The sequence below is a fragment of the Cryptomeria japonica genome, chromosome 9 (assembly GCF_030272615.1).
Source record: "Cryptomeria japonica chromosome 9, Sugi_1.0, whole genome shotgun sequence".
Lineage (NCBI taxonomy): Eukaryota > Viridiplantae > Streptophyta > Pinopsida > Cupressales > Cupressaceae > Cryptomeria > Cryptomeria japonica.
Genome location: NC_081413.1, coordinates 2444613 through 2462481, shown reverse-complemented (window position 1 = coordinate 2462481; position 17869 = coordinate 2444613).

Genomic DNA, 17869 nt, shown 5'->3' with positions numbered 1-17869 from the left:
CTAGATGTGACCCGGTTAAGGGATTTCCCTCAGATCTGTTAGGATCTTCACTTTGTTAGAAGTGACCTTGTCAAATGATTTCAAACACTCATTTAGAATGTCACCTTGTTAGAGGATTTACATATAAGACTGTTAAGTCCACTTGGTTAAGAGATTTCCTATCACTTTCACAAAATAACAGTAATACAATCTATCTGCAACTTCACATATAAAATACTAAAGTAGATTCTTATTTGTTCAATACAATCTAGACATAGAACTAATCTTGTCTATCTGCTGGGCATCAATACTCTGTTATTCTAAGAGGTCTTCAAGCTTTTGTGCTCGGTAATCACTATGTAGCATCCCTGTGCATACACTTGCCTGCATACATTGTTTATCAACAGTTCCTTATTTATAAACAATCTTCTAACTGCTTAATCTCCTTGATCACATTTCCCATGATCAATCATAGCCATCAGATCTTCAATCTTGTCTAGGTTCATTGTATCTTATGATCTGAAAATGTTTTACCCCACCTCGGAACTTGCACATTCATCTTGGAACTTGTGTTAGGGTAATGCGGTTCAATCTGAGCTGTAGATCTTCTTGTTGACTTTCCATTGCTTTAGATTCATTAACAAACTTTTTCTATGGCTTGGCAATGATTGATCTGTTCTAGCTCATCAACATCTTTCATTAAATATCACATGTAAACATTTAATGCATTCTGTTATAGCTCAGTTACAACTCGGTGAATACTAAACTTTACTCGGTAGACATTCTGTCTTTATTAACTGACTACGATAAGCTTAGGGTTTACAGACTAGGTTCTTTGCTTGATAACATAGTATAGTATTAACCTTTACATTTTAAAACATATGTATGATGTTAGAACAATCTAAAACATCAAGTTCTCATCATTGTCTAACTCGGTAGAGTTGCCCATTGAATAACTTATCCCTTTATTCATCATATTCTTTCATGTGTCTTTACCGACTTCTTTATAATCTTCATATCATATTTCTTAAGATATGGCAACATCATACTAAATTAGAAAATCAATTTCTTGACATGAATGACAAAATAATAATATGAAGATAGTAAAACATCTTTAATCAGTTATGTCCATAATCATCAACAACTTTCTCAATATCCTTGTAATATTGCCAACAATCTCCCCCTTTGGCATTGATGGCGAAACCAATTGATTTGACCTTTAAGAATTCGGATTGCTGTCATTCTGAAATGCTGAAATGCTCTCCCCCATACATCAGACTTCTCTTCTGTAGTCTTTTCTCAGTTTTCTCCACCTGGGTAGGTCTTCTCCTTGGTCTTCTCCTTGGTGTTCTCCTTGGTCTTCTCCTTGGTCTTCTCCCCCTTTGACAACAATGCCAAAAAGAATAGAACTAAAACATAATTTCTTGCTGTAAGAAGTTATTTCATGCTGTTGTGTATCAACTGAGTCTCGGTCAGAGCATTTGTTTACAATTCTATATCTTTTTCTATATTATCCCAGTATTATTTCCAGTACACTTTCAAAAAAAATATTCTAAAGTGTATCACTCCAGCATCAGCTCCCAAAAAGATATTCAATAGAGTCATTGAAGTGATTCTTTCACCGATCTCAGTCAGTGAGTAAAAGATAGGGGTAGGACCCCTAACTTACTTCTGAGATATTCAAAAGTGTCCTTTGGTAGTGGCTTGGTGAAGATATCAGCTATTTGTTCCTTTGTGTTAACATATTCCAACACCACTTTCTTCTCTTGAGCTTCTTCTCTAAGATAATGATATTTGATAGATATGTGCTTTGTTTTAGAGTGCATAACAAGGTTCTTTGAAATATTAATGGCACTAGTATTGTCACAGAATATAGTTACTAGCTCGGTAACTTTCTCATTTATACCTTCCAACAATTGTTTGATCCATGCAATGTTGGTACAATTCAGTGTTGTAGCAACATATCCAGCTTCGGCTGTTGACTGAGAAACACATCCTTGTTTCTTGCTAAGCCAACTCACTAGTCTTTCTCCTAAGAAGAAAGCTCCTCCACTTGTGCTTTTTCTGTCATCAATGTTGCCTGCCCAATCAGCATCAGTATAAACTTTTAAATCAAAATTATTTCCTTTCTGATATACTAAGCCATAATCTTCAGTTCCTTTCAAGTATCTAAAAATTCTTTTGATTTTTGTCATGTGTATTTCTTTAGGATCTACAGAGAATCTTGCAACAATACCTACTACATGTGCTATATCTGGCCTGCCGTGAACAACATATTGTATTTTTCCAATCATGGATTGGTAGAGTGTCTCATCAATAGATGCAGATTCATCATTCTTTGATAGTTTGTAGTTTGTAGTCATAGGAGTACTTACTGGTTTTGAATCCTCCATTCCAAATTTCTTCAAGATTTCCTTTATGTATTTTGATTGAGTAATGAAAATTTCATTTTTCATTTGCAGTATCTATAAGCCTATAAAATACTTTATCTCACCGATTAATGACATATCAAATTCTTTGCTCATTTCATTACCAAAGTTCTTGCATAAAGAGTCATTTCCGCAAAATATAATATCATCAACAAATATGGCTGAGATTAGTATTCCATTTTCATCATTCTTCATGTACATGTTGTTGTTCTCACTTGTCCTTATAAAACCAATCTTAATCAAATAAGAGTGCAATCTTTCATACCATGCTCTAGGTGCTTGTTTTAGACCGTATAAAGCTTTGTTCAATTTACATACCTGATCTTTATTATAGTCTTCAACAAATCCTTCAAGTTGTTCAATGAAAACTTCTTCTTGTAATATTCCATTCAGAAATGTAGATTTTACATCCATTTGATATACCTTGAAGTTTTTGAAAGCAGCATATGCCAACAATGTTCTAACTCCTTCAAGTCTAGCAACAGGTGCAAAAGTCTCACCATAATCAATTCCTTCTTCTTGGGCATAACCTTTGCAAACCAATCTTGCTTTGTTCTGAATGACCTCACCTTTCTCATTTAGCTTGTTTTTGAAGATCCACTTTGTACCGATTACATTTTTGTCCTTCAGTCTTGGGACCAGTGTCCATGTGTCATTCTTCTTGATTTGATCAATCTCTTCAGTCATAGAATTTATCCAATTGTAGCGTCCTAAAATTGCGACACTTGCAATTTCGACTGCATTTTGGTCTTCACGATGGCGACGCAACACGCAACCTGAATGGAGACCCCAAAACTTGCTCACGACACCAAAAATTGCATTTTTCAAGCACCTTGGCCTGAACCTCCTTGCACCCCGCTGTCCCGGAGGTGGGACCAGAGCGCCCAGCGCCCTGGTCCCTGGGTCCTATTTTGGGCCCGGTCTCCTAAGTGATATCGGGTCTTTTTGATTGCAATTTGGAAATATACTTCCCTGGTCGGCCTAAGGTCGGGAAAATCAGTCTATCAGCCCTAATTGAGAAGTATATAAACTACATTTTTCTCTCTCATTTGGGATGAGGAGGATATGTGTACAAAGCGTGGAAATTATACTCAAGCATTCAAGCAATCAATCATTTCAAGTCTCCATTCAAGGCTAAGTGTTGCATTCAAGTCAAGGATTCAACCATTGAAGAGGAGATCACTTACTACATGCTACATACAACATACTACATACTACAACATACAACATCTAAACCTTCGCACATAAGGATACCAACATCCTTAGAACAAGGTATTAGTACTTGTTTACATTACAGTCATTTACATTTACAGCTCTTGCTCATTTCTTGGTTAATTCCAAAACCGGGGTTTGACCTAAAGGCAAACCCCTAATCCCTAACCCCCCAATCGTCTTCGCTTTTCTGTGTGTAGGTTGCAGGTACGCGGCTGAAATTGAAGATCTGGAATCCTTGTGCAGAGACGAACCGATCCCCCTTCGTTTGACGGATTTTTCGGAGGACCGTGGCGCCGGGCGCCATCGTCCCGACAACTTTTGCTCAAATTTGCAGGACAGCGCCGTATCGACATTTTACTACTAATTCCAGGTCCGCAGCTTCATCCTATAACCTAACTCAGTTTATAAGCGAATCTTTATGACTTTCTATGCATGCTTAGCTTAATTCTTCTATGCACATTCTTTACAAAAGACGGTAGCCTTGCTTTCCTAACCCTTGAAATTCATTTAGCATCCAATCTTACATTGTGTGGGATTGAATCTTATGAGTTTCAACCCCTCTTTTGAATGTAAAGTCTTCCCCCTAAGTGAAAACCCATCAAATCCTAGCGAACCTCCCTTCTCTCTCCTCGGAGTCGGAAGAGGGGAGAACAACTAGGGTTCGACCGCGATTTTCTGCTTTACACCAATCTTCACTGTTAAATGCCTCTTTCACTATTCTTGGTTCAAATTCAGATATCAAACATGTGTTCTATCTTAGTTTGTTCCTTGTCATCACTAGATCATCCTTATCTCCTATAATCTGACTTGGTGCATGATGTCTTCTAACATATTTCGCTAATACAAGCTCGGTAGGCTCTATATGATACTCTTCATCACTCGTTAATTGGATATCTTCCTCATTTCCTTCAACAGTTATCTCGGTAGGACTTCTTAGTTGCACATAGACAAATTCATCATAGTCTTTTGGTTCCTTGGAATTCCTGTCGTTAGTTCTTTCTGCAAATTCATCAATTTTCACATTTGCACTTTCTACTATTTTGTTAGACGATTTGATCAGACATTTAAATGCTTTGCTTCTAGAAGAATATCCTAGAAATGTTCCTTCTTCACTTTTTTGATCAAACTTGCCATTTCTATCATCTTTATGAACATAGCATTTGCTTCCAAAGATCTTAAAATAACTTACATTAGGTTTCTTGCCATACCAGATTTCATAAGGTGTCTTCAAAGTACCTTTCTTCAATTGAACTCGGTTCAAGGTGTAAACAGTTTTGCTTATTGCTTCTCTCCAAAATGTTTGTGAAACCTTCTTCTCAATCATCAGTGTTCTAGCACAATCCATAATAGATCTATTTCTTCTTTCAGCTATTCCATTTTGCTATGGAGTCCTCGATGTAGAGACTTGTCTTTTAATACCATGATAATTACAAAATAGGTTGAAATCATCAGAAGTGAATTCTCCTCCTCTATCTGATCTAAGACATTTTAGTTGTCTTCTTGTTTCAATTTCAACTCTAGCCTTGTACCACTTAAACATTTGAAAAGCTTTTGATTTTTCTTTTAAAAACATTACTGACATCATCCTTGAATAATCATCCACAAATAATATGAAGTACTTATCACCATAATAACTTTGAACTTTCATAGGACCACAAAGACTAGTGTGCACAAGATCTAAAATTACCTTAGAAGTGTAGGACTTACTTGTAAAGCTAGATCTTGTCATCTTACCCATCTGGCGTCCTCAGCACATAGCAATCTTAGGTTTTTCAAGACTCGATAGACCTCTTACTCTGTGCTTCTTACTTAACTTGATCAGTTTATCAAAATTAACATGACAAAACCTTTTATGCCATAACCAGGTATTATCAATCTTTGCATGCAAACACTTGTTGTGAGTAGAGTCAAGGTGAAATGTATTACCTTTTGTTTGTGTCCTGGTAGTAGCTAACTTTCCATTTTTGTCATGAACTTTGACAATTCATTTCTGAAACTTTATTCGGTAACCTATGTTGTTTAGTTGTGCTACACTTAACAAATTATATTTCAAACCTTCAACCCAATAAACATCATTGCATCTTGCTTTATCAAGAAGTGTTATGGATCCTTTACCTCTTACTAGACATGGTGCATCATTACCAAATATAACATAGCCTCCATCATAATCTTCTAACATAACAAACTCACGTTTATCTCCTGTCATATGATGTGAGCATCCACTATCTATAATCCAACAATAATTAGTGTTTATGTGAAATATTAGGGTTTTTTCTTCATACCTTTCTTCATCTGATCCATCCTTGATAGCCAAATAAACAACTTCCTTCGTATCAGTCTCATCTGATTTATCATCTTCAGATTCCTCACCAGTAATTAAGCATGTCTTTCTATCTCTTATTCTGAAGTCTCGGTGACCTCTATAATGATTATCTTTCTGTCTGTCATCTCGGTAATCTCTCTTTTCAGTGAAATCTTTGTCAGGATAGTTAGAAGCCATATGTCCAATCTTATCACAATTGAAACATTTCAAAGGTAGTTTTCCTTTATACTTACATTTGCCTCTTGGTAACCTTTTGGCCAATAGTGCTTCAAATTATTCTTGCTTTTTGATTTCTTCATACAGTTTATGTACCTCCTCCATGTTCTTCCGAAATCTTTCACTTCCTCCACTGTGATCGCCTTCAGAGTACTTATACATTCTCTTATTGTAATCATTAGATTCATTTACATGAAAAGAACTAAATGCAGATTCAACTTTATTTACCAATGTCCCACTATTATCAAAATTACTTAACTCAAATGCATGAAGCTTACCAATAGTGGCATCCAAGGAAATTGGCATATTAGGTACAGGCCTCAATTCATTGATTGCAGAGACTCAGATTGCATAGGCAGGTAGAAGGGTTCTTAACAACTTACTTGTCACATCCTTTTCTTCAATAGTTCCTCCTGCTCCTTTGATTTGATTTACAATCTCCTTTAGTCTTGTACTGTACTGGGTTATGTTCTCACCTTCATTCATCCTCATAGATTCAATTTGTCCTCTTAGACTATCAAATTTTTCTCTATGAACATGTTCATCTCCTCCATATATAGATATGAGCTTATTCCACATTACCTTTGCATCATTGCAGCCTTCTAGATCATTAAACTTAGAATCAGTCAATGCAGATGTTATTTCAATCATTGCTTGAATGTGCTCTTGCTTTGCCTTTATCTCTTCCATAGTCAATGGATAGGTGCTCGGTGCAACAAAATCATTCTCCATATATTATAAAGCATATTCTCCAACTCCTGATAGATGTAGCTTCATCCTTTTCTGCCATGTAGAGAAACTTGACTTATTTAGCTTAGGTGCATCCCTCTTATACATCTTTGGATCTTTAACTCAAGTGCCTTTAAACTTTCCTTTTGGAGTCCAATGCTTCGATACCAATTGATAGTTTTGATACTTAATATAAGTACATAACCAATAGCCAACAAGATGAGAGGGGGGGGGGGGGTGAATCATACAAACTTATTCATCTATAAAAACATCAGATTCAACATCGGTAACATATATCAGTCATATAATCAAAAATTGTCAAACATGCAAACTGAAAAGCATATGAACAATATAAACCTCATAACACCAGATTTAACATGGAAACCCAAATAGGGAAAAACCACTATGAAATTTCAGACCCACTAAGAAATATACTCTTCTAGAGTATGCTCGGTTAAAAGCCAATCCTATTAAAGATTACAAAACACATTGCTAGATGTGACCCGGTTAAGGGATTTCCCTTAGATCTGTTAGGATCTTCACTTTGTTAGAAGTGACCTTGTCAAAGGATTTCAAACACTCATTTAGAATGTCACCTTGTTAGAGGATTTACATATAAGACTATTAAGTCCACTTGGTTAAGAGATTTCCTATCACTTTCACAAAATAACAGTAATACAATCTATCTGCAACTTCAAATCTAAAATGCTAAAGCAGATTCTTATTTGTTCAATACAATCTAGACATAGAACTAATCTTGTCTATCTGCTGGGCATCAATACTTTGTTATTCTGATAGGTCTTCAAGCTTCTGTGCTCGGTAATCACTATGTAGCATCCCTGTGCATACACTTGCCCGCATACATTGTTTATCAATAGTTCCTTATTTATAAACAATCTTCTAACCGCTTAATCTCCTTGATCACATTTCCCATGATCAATCATAGCCATCAGATCTTCAATCTTGTCTAGGTTCATTGTATCTTACGATCTGAAAACATTTTACCCCGCCTCGAAACTTGCACATTCATCTTGGAACTTTTGTTAGGGTAATGCGGTTCAATCTGAGTTGTAGATCTTCTTGCCGACTTTCCATTGCTTTAGATTCGTTAACAAACTTTTTCTACGACTTGCCAATCATTGATCCATTCCAGCTCATCAGCATCTTTCATTAAATATCACATGTCAACATTTAATGCATTCTGTTATAGCTCGGTTATAGCTCGGTGAATACTAAACTTTACTCGGTAGACATTCTGTCTTTATTAACCAACTGCAATAACCTTAGGGTTTACCAACTAGGTTCCTTAGGGTTTGCCAACTAGGTTCTTTGCTTGATAACATAATATAGTATTAACCTTTACATTTTAAAACATATGTATGATGTTAGAACAATCTAAAACATCAAGATCTCATCATTGTTTGACTCGGTAGAGTTGCCCATTGAATAACTTATCCCTTTATTCATCATATTCTTTCCTGTGTCTTTACCGACTTCTTTATAATCTTCATATCATATTTCTTAAGATATGGCAACATCATACTGAATTAGGAAATCAATTTCTTGACATCAATGACAAAATAATAATATCAAGATAGTAAAACATCTTTAATCAGTTATGTCCATAATCATCAACAACCTTCTCAATATCCTCGTAATATTGCCAACAGGTGCATGGTGCCTTCTGACATACTTGGCTAATATAGGCTCGGTAGGCTCTGTATGATCTTCTTCATCACTCGGTAACTAGATATTTTCTTCATTTTCTTCATTTTCTTCAATAGTTATCTCGGTAGGACTTCTCGGTTGCACATAGACAAATTCATCATAGTCTTCCGATTCTTTGGAATTTCCTTCATCATTTCTTTCCGCAAGTGCATCAATTTTCACATTTGCACTTTCTACTATTTTGTTAGATGATTTGATCAGACATTTAAATGCTTTGCTTCTAGAAGAATATCCTAGAAATGTTCCTTCTTCAATTTTCTGATCAAACTTTCCATTTCTATCATCTTTATGAACATAGTATTTACTTCCAAAGATCTTAAAATAACTTACATTAGGTTTCTTGCCATACCAGATTTCATAAGGTGTCTTCAAAGTACCTTTTTTCAATTGAACTCGGTTCAAGGTGTAAATAGATGTGCTTATTTCTTCTCTCCAAAATGTTTGTGGAACCTTCTTCTCAATCATCAATGTTCTAGCACAATCCACAATAGATCTATTTCTTCTTTCAGCTATTCCATTCTCCTGTGGAGTTCTCAGTGCAGAGACTTGTCTTTTTATACCAGGATCAATGCAAAAAAGGTTGAACTCATCAGATGTAAACTCTCCTCCTCTATCTGATCTAAGACATTTTAGTTGTCTTCCTATTTCATTTTCAACTCTTGCCTTGTACCATTTAAACATTTGAAAAGCTTTTGATTTTTCTTTTAAAAACATTACTGACATCATCCTTGAATAATCATCCATAAATAATATGAAATACTTATCACCATAATAACTTTGAACTTTCATAGGACCACAAAGATTAGTGTCCACAAGATCTAAAAATCCCTTAGAAGTGTAGGACTTACTTGTAAAGCTAGATCTTGTCATCTTACCCATCTGGCATCCTTGACACATAGCATTCTTAGGTTTTTCAAGACTCGGTAGACCTCTTACTCGGTGCTTCTTACTTATTTTGATCAGCTTATCAAAATTAACATGACAAAACCTTTTATGCCATAACTAGGTATTATCAATCTTTGCATGCAAACACTTATTTTGAGTTGAGTCAAGGTGAAATGTATTACCTTTTGTTTGTGTCCTGGTAGCAGCTAACTTTCCATTCTTGTCATGAACTTTGACAATTCCTTTCTGAAATTCTATTCAGTAACCTATGTTGTTTAGCTGTGCTACACTCAGCAAATTATATTTCAAACCTTCAACCCAATAAACATCATTGCATCTTGCATTATCAAGAAGTGTTATGGATCCTTTACCTCTTACCGGACATGGTGCATCATTACCAAATCTAACATAGCCTCCATCATAATCTTCTAACATAACAAACTTGTGTTTATCTCCTATCATATGATGTGAGCATCCACTATCTATAATCCAACAATCATTAGTGTTTATGTGAGATATTAGGGCTTTTTCTTCATACCTTTCTTCATCTGATCCATCCTTGATAGCCACATAAACAACTTCCTTCGTATCAGTCTCATCTAATTTATCATCATTAGATTCCTCATCAGCAATTAAGCATGTCTTTCTATCTCTTCTTCTGAAGTCTCGGTGTCCTCTGTAATGATTATCTTTTTGTCTGTCATCTTGGTAATCTCTCTTTTTAGTGAAATCTTTCTTAGGACAGTTAGAAGCCATATGTCCAATCTTATCACAATTGAAACATTTCAAAGGTAGTTTTCCTTTATACTTACCTTTACCTCTTACTAACCTTTTCGCCAATAGTGCTTCAAACTCTTCTTGCTTTCTGATTTCTTCATACAGTTTGTGTACCTCCTCCATGTTCTTCCGAAATCTTTCACTTGCTCCACTATGATCTCCTTCAGAGTACTTATACTTTCTTTCATTGTAATCATTAGATTCATTCAGATGAAAAGAACTAAATGCAGATTCAACTTTATTTACCGATGACCCACTATTATCAAAATTACTTAACTCAAATGCATGTAGCTTACCAATAGTAGCATCCAAGGAAACTGGCATATTAGGTATAGACCTCAATTCATTGATTGCAGAGACTCGGATTGCATAGGCAAGTAGAAGGGTTCTTAACAACTTACTTGTCACATCCTTTTCTTCAATAGTTCCTCTTGCTCCTTTGATTTGATTTACAATCTCCTTTAGTCTTGTATTGTACTGGGTTATGTTCTCATCTTCATTCATCCTCATAGATTCAAGTTGTCCTCTTAAACTGTCTACTTTTGTTCTTTGAACATGTTCATCTCCTCCATATACAGATATGAGCTTAGTCCACATTGCCTTTCTATCATTGCAGCCTTCTAGATCATTAAACTCAGAATCGGTCAATGCAGATGTTATTTCAATCATTGCTTGAATATGTTCTTGGTTCGCCTTTATCTCTTCCATAGTCAATGGATAGGTGCTCGGTGCAACAAAATCATTCTCTAGATAGTATATAGCATATTCTCCAACTCCTGATAGATATAGCTTCATCTTTTTCTACCATGTGGAGAAACTTGACTTATTCAGCTTAGGTGCATCCCTCTTATACATCTTTGGATCTTTAACTCAAGTGCCTTTAAACTTTTCTTTCAGAGTCCAAGCTTTGATACCAATTGATAGTTCTGATACTTAATATAAGTACAGATCTAATAGCCAAAAAGATGAGAGGGGGGGTGAATCATACAAAGTTAATCATCCATAAAAACATCAGATTCAACCTCGGTAACATATATATATATATATATATATATATATATATATATATATATATATATATATATATATATATATATATATATATATATATATATATATATATATATATCAGTCATATAACCAACAACTATCAAACATGCAAACTCAAAAGCATATGAACAATATAAACCTCATAACACCAGATTTAACATGGAAACCCAAATAGGGAAAAACCACTATGGGATTTCGGACCCACTAAGAAATATACTCTTCTAGAGTATGCTCGGTTAAAAGCAAATCCTATTAAAGATTACAAACACATTGCTAGATGTGAACCGGTTAAGGGATTTTCCTCAGATCTGTTAGGATCTTCACTTTGTTAGAAGTGACCTTGTCAAAGGATTTTAAACACTCAATCAGAATGTCACCTTGTTAGAGGATTTACATATAAGACTGTTAAGTCCACTTGGTTAAGAGATTACCTGTCACTTTCACAAAATAATAGTAATACAATCTGTCTGCAACTTCACATCTAAAATGCTAAACAGATTCCTATTTGTTGAATACAATCTAGATATAGAACTAACCTTGTCTATCTGCTAGGCATCAATACTCTATTATTCTAATAGGTCTTCAAGCTTCTGTGCTCGGTTATCACTATGTAGCATCCCTGTGCATACACTTGCCCACATACATTGTTTATCAGAAATTTCCTATTTATAAACAATCTTCTAACCACTTAATCTCCTTGATCACATTTCCCATGATCAATCATAGCCATCAGATCTTCAATCTTGTCCAGGTTCATTGTATCTTTCGATCTGAAAATGTTTTACCCCACCTTGGAACTTGCACATTCACCTTGGAACTTGTGTTAGGGTAATGCGGTTCAATCTGAGTTGTAGATCTTCTTGCCAACTTTCCATTGCCTTAGATTCGCTTAACAAACTTCTTCCACGGCTTGCCAATCATTGATCTGCTCTATCTCATCAGCTTCTTTCATTAAATATCACATGTAAACATTTAATGCATTATGTTATAGCTCAGTTACAACTTGGTGAATACTAAACTTCACTCGGTAGACATTCTGTCTTCATTAATCGACTATGATAACCTTAGGGTTTACCGACTAGGTTCTTTGCTTGATAACATAGTATAGTATTAACCTTTACATTTTACAACATATGTATGATGTTAAAACAATCTAAAACATCAAGATCTCATCATTGTCTAACTCGGTAGTAGTTGCCCATTGAATATCTTATCCCCTTATTCATCATATTCTTTCCTCTGTCTTTACCGACTTCTTTATAATCTTCATATCATGCTTCTTAAGATATGGCAACATCATACTGAATTAGAAAATCAATTTCTTGACATCAATGACAAAATAATAATATCAAGATAGTAAAACATCTTTAATTAGTTATGTCCATAATCATCAACAACCTTCTCAATTTCCTTATTGAAATGTCAACAATCTCTCATTGTCTGTTATAATGTAATATTTCCAACATATTTTGGTGAGGGCGTTGGGCCTTCCATTTGTAAAAATATAAAATTAAAAACAAATGAAGGGTCTTATGGTGAAAACCACGTTATGGCGTTGTCTGGCCCCAAAAAAATAAAAAGAAAGGACATATCTGAGGGCTAAAGCCTCTCTGAGGCACCCAAGTATGGAAGGCTTGACATTCTCCCAACATCATATGAAGAAAAATCATCCATGTTGATAGAGGAGACCATCAAAACAAACATTGGTATAGAAGAAATTCCACATTACATATTCCTAGCACATTCCCTGATAGAGACAGAAAGATTGAAGTTCATAAGTTTCTTCATAGAGCGACAAATCAATTTTGCATGGTCATAGGCTGATATACCTGGATTGGATCCGGATCTGGTAATGCATCATTTGACAGTTAAACCAGGGGCAAAACTAGTGAAACAAAAATTAAGAAAGATGCATCCACAAGTGGCATTATTAGTCAAAGCAGAGCTTGAAAAATTATTGGATGTCGGATTCATACACCCAATTGATTATCCTGAATGGATCTCCAACTTAGTGCCTATCAGTAAACCAGATCGTAGCATCAGAATATGTACAGATTTCAAAGACATCAACAAAACTTGTCCTAAGGATGACTTTCCATTACCAAATGTTGACTTGATCGTAGATCTCACAGCAGGTCATGCAATGTTATCTTTGATGGATGGATTCTCTGGTTATAATCAAATAAAAATCGCATCTGAGGATCAACACAAAACAACATTCACTTGTCCTTGGGAAACTTTTTGCTGGAATGTCATGCCCTTTGGGCTAAAAAATGTAGGCGCTACATATCAAAGAGCCATGACTACTATCTTTCATGATCTCATGCACGTTACTATGGAAGATTATGTTGATGACCTCTTGGGTAAATCAATAGACAGAGATACACATTTGGACATACTTTCAGTCATTTTTGATTGGTTGGAATAATACAAAGTAAGATTAAACGCCAAGAAATGTGTCTTTGGAGTAACCTCCAGGAAGCTCCTGGGATTCATTGTCTCATAAAGAGGGATCACAGATGATCCAACAAAAGTCAAGGACATCCTAGAGATGCAACCACCAAGAAATATCAGTCAACTTCGATCTTTGCAAGGGAGACTCCAGTCCATACGAAGATTCATAGCACAACTTGCAGATAAATGTAATCCTTTTCAGCACTTGCTACACAAAAACATCAAATTCAAATGGGATGATAACTGTCAATAGGCTTTCCAGACACTCAAAGATTATCTTCTGAATCAGCTAGTATTGATGCCACCAGTTCCAGATCAACAGCACTAGGGGCACTCTTGGCACAACACGTTGCTGAGGGCAAAGAAAAGGCAGTCTACTACATCAATCGCACATTGGTGGGATATGAGCTAAACTACACACCAATTGAGCATGCATGTCTCGTTGTGGTCTTTGCTTCGCAAAAATTATGACATTACATGCTAACTCATAAAACTAAGTTGGTCACAAGGATCGATCTATTGAAATATCTTCTAAACAAAGCAACACTTATTGGTCGACTAGCCAAATGGGTGATGCTCCTGAGTAAATTCAACATTGAATATGTGGACAAAAAAGCAATAAAAGGAAAAACTATCATGGATCAGTTAGCAGATGCTCTCATGATAGATGATGTCCCTCTAACTTTAGAATTTCTAGATGAATCCATCTTAATAGTGTCACACGCAAAGCCTTGGCAACTATACTTTGATGGCTCATACACACAACATGGTGCAAGAGCGACACTCTCAACTTGTAATTTGTCAAGCAACTGATAACTACCAAACAAAGGATGAGAAATTAATGCCTTACAAAAGAATGGTGGATGACCTGAAACAACATTTCACAAAGTTAGACTTTGAGCAGATACCAAGAGAGTAGAATCGAGCCGCGGATGCTATGGTTACAATTGCTTCACTAATCGATCTACCATAGAATGAAACCCACTATGAGTTCTTGGTGGATAGCCTTTTGGTTTCCTTGTATGAGATCACTCCTACTGAAATGATATGTATCATTAGTCCTGATTCCTCATTATATGGCTCCATTTTCACATACCTTCATGACAATACCATTCCTCCTGACTTATCTAATAACCAACGTCGCACTTTCATTCGCCAATCTTCTTGATATGTCATTTTAGCCGATATCCTATACCGTCGAGGTCTAGACGGCACTCTTCTTAGATGTTTAGAAAGGGATGAAGCTCAAATTGCATTACACAAAGTTCATGAAGGGATATGTGGTCCACATTCTAGTGGTCCTACCTTAGCCAAGAAACTCATCCAGACTGGATATTACTGGCCCAATATGGAAAAAGACTCATATCAGTTTGTCAATAAATGTAAGTAGTGTCAACTTCATGGAGGCCTCATTCATGCACCAGTGCAAGAACTTCAACCAATTGCGACTCCTTGGCCCTTTTGGTAGTGGGGACTCGATCTCATAGGCAAGATTCACCCTCCTTCCTCAAATGGTCATAAATTCATCATCACTACCACAGAGTATTTCACAAAATGGATCAAAGCTGTGCCTCTTACATAGGTCACTAGAAAATAAATTGCTACATTCATTCTCAACTATATCATTTGTCGATACGATATTCTTGTTTCCATCATCACCGATAATGGGTGTCCCTTCAAAAATGAGGATGCTCATGAACTCTGTGATCGCTTCCATATTACCCATCATTTTTCCACACCTTATTAACCCGAAGGTAATGGTCAAGCTAAGGTGTCTAATAAAATAATCCTTAAAATCCTAAAAAGGACAGTCAACAGCACTGGCCGCAATTGGCATATCCAACTTAATAACGTACTTTGGGCTTACTGCACAACCGTCTGCACACCTACAGGAGCTACCCCTTTTTCACTTGTTTATGGAATTGAAGCTATCTTGCCTATTGAGGTTGAGTTACCCTCTTTATGAGTCTCTTTGAAAAACATTATCAGTGACGAAGACTACAGGGTCTCTCGCTTACAAGAACTTGAACTATTGGATGAACGAAGACAAACTACTTTTAATCATCTCAAGGCTTATCAACAATGAATGAGTCACAGCTACAATCATAAAGTTAAGCCTCTCACATTTGAGGTAGGTGATTTGGTTCTCAGAGAAAATCCTAAAAATCAACAAGACAGAGAGAAGAAGGGCAAGTTCAAACCAAATTGGCTTGGTCCTTACATCATCACAGCAGCATATGGATCTGGTGCATATCAACTCTCAACCATAGAGGGTGAGCCTTTTGAGGATCCTATCAACATCATGCACCTTCACAGGTTTTACACATAGCTCTTCAGACTATCCTAATTCAAAAATACAAAAAAATAAAAAAAAATTCAAAAATACAAAAAAATCATAAAAATAAAAAATCGTTACTTGGTGAAAACCTGGCAAACAGGCGCCTTGTGACACAAAAAAAAAATTGAAAAATCAAAAATAGAAAAAAATTTCATCCAATGGTGAAAACCACTTCGATAGCGCCCTAGGCAAGTACCATGGTGAAAACTGGGTCATTGGCGCCATGTGTAGAGACATTGCTCCTCCCTCCTTCAGGATTCCATTTCATCCTTTCACTTTGCACACACTCACAACTTATCCATCCATGATAAACTTACCCATTCCCATCATGGCTCATTATTGATCTACCCAAGATTGGTTAGCCATTCACAATAAACCTCCCTTTTCACCCCTTTCCATTCCATAATAAATCAGCTCCTATTTGTGGCTAAGGGAAATCCTACGTCTAGTGATGGGTTTGGAACTAAGAACATCACATGTTCTGAGGAGTACAATTTCTTCCATTTTTCTTCAGTCTATCTGCACACAATCCGTAATAAAGCAACATTTGCATCACAATCCGCAATAAAAGTTTTGATTTCTCTGCAATAAAGTATCAATTGCATGGATTCAATCAGTTTCAGATGAGACACAATAGCAACAATGGGCTTCAACAAATCAAATCTTTCAACAGACTCAGACAAAATTATGGTTCAGTGCTATCTATCCTTTTTGTGAAAGTAAACATTGTGACCACAATCAAATAGACTTATACAAGTGACAAGAGACACTAAACTTGAGGACTACAGTGGATGTTGGTGTCGAGTCTTGGTTTTTATTTTGATTTTATCTTTCTAGTGACATGTCTTTTAGCTTTTCCAAGATGTCTCTGACTAGAGATTTTATCTCCAGGATGTCTTTGACTAGAAAGGTGAGGATGGGGTATCATCACCTATTTTTCTTTGCTATCTGTAGATTGTCTCTTAGTAATGCTATGACTTGTCCAAGGATATGAGGACACTGTAAGTCTAGTATGAACTAGGGCATTCCTTGTTTGCAACTGTCTTATCTCAATGCAAACAGGTACAATAACTTTCTGTGTCAAACATATGCCTCGATTGTCATAACCTACTTGCCATAATAAAGCTCAATGATGATAATGCACAAGAAGCTCTTTCACTTTCATATCTTCTACCTTTCATCCCCCTTTCTTGATTGACCTCCATCATCCTTCCCAAGTCTTCTTATCCTATTATCAAATGACTAAGTATAATGACACACCAAAAATATCAGTATTTCATGTAGTTTGCACCTGCATTACCACATATTAAGCATTTCATACATACATATAGCTATCAAAATTGCATCACACTCTGCACACAACACATGTTAAGCACATTTTACATTTGTATTATCATATTGATCTGTATTTCATACATTCACATTTGCATTGGCATAACATATTAAAAACATAAAAGAACAAAAATATTGCATTTCATCATGTACATATTTTATAGACTACCCTAGCCCTAGCCCTAGCCCTAGTCTCCCGTGTCAGTCTTCTTTATCCCATGACTCTGTCACTCTATCCTATCTGGTTAGTCCATTCTACCCTTTATTTCTTATCGAGAGATTTTTTGTGATCTTTTCAAACATTTTCATCCAATCTCTCGAGGGGGCATATCATTCCCATCTTGGGCCAACTATGTATCAGTTCATATTATCTTCTTTGAAACAACGCGACAAGCTGCATTGTCTCAAAGAGGG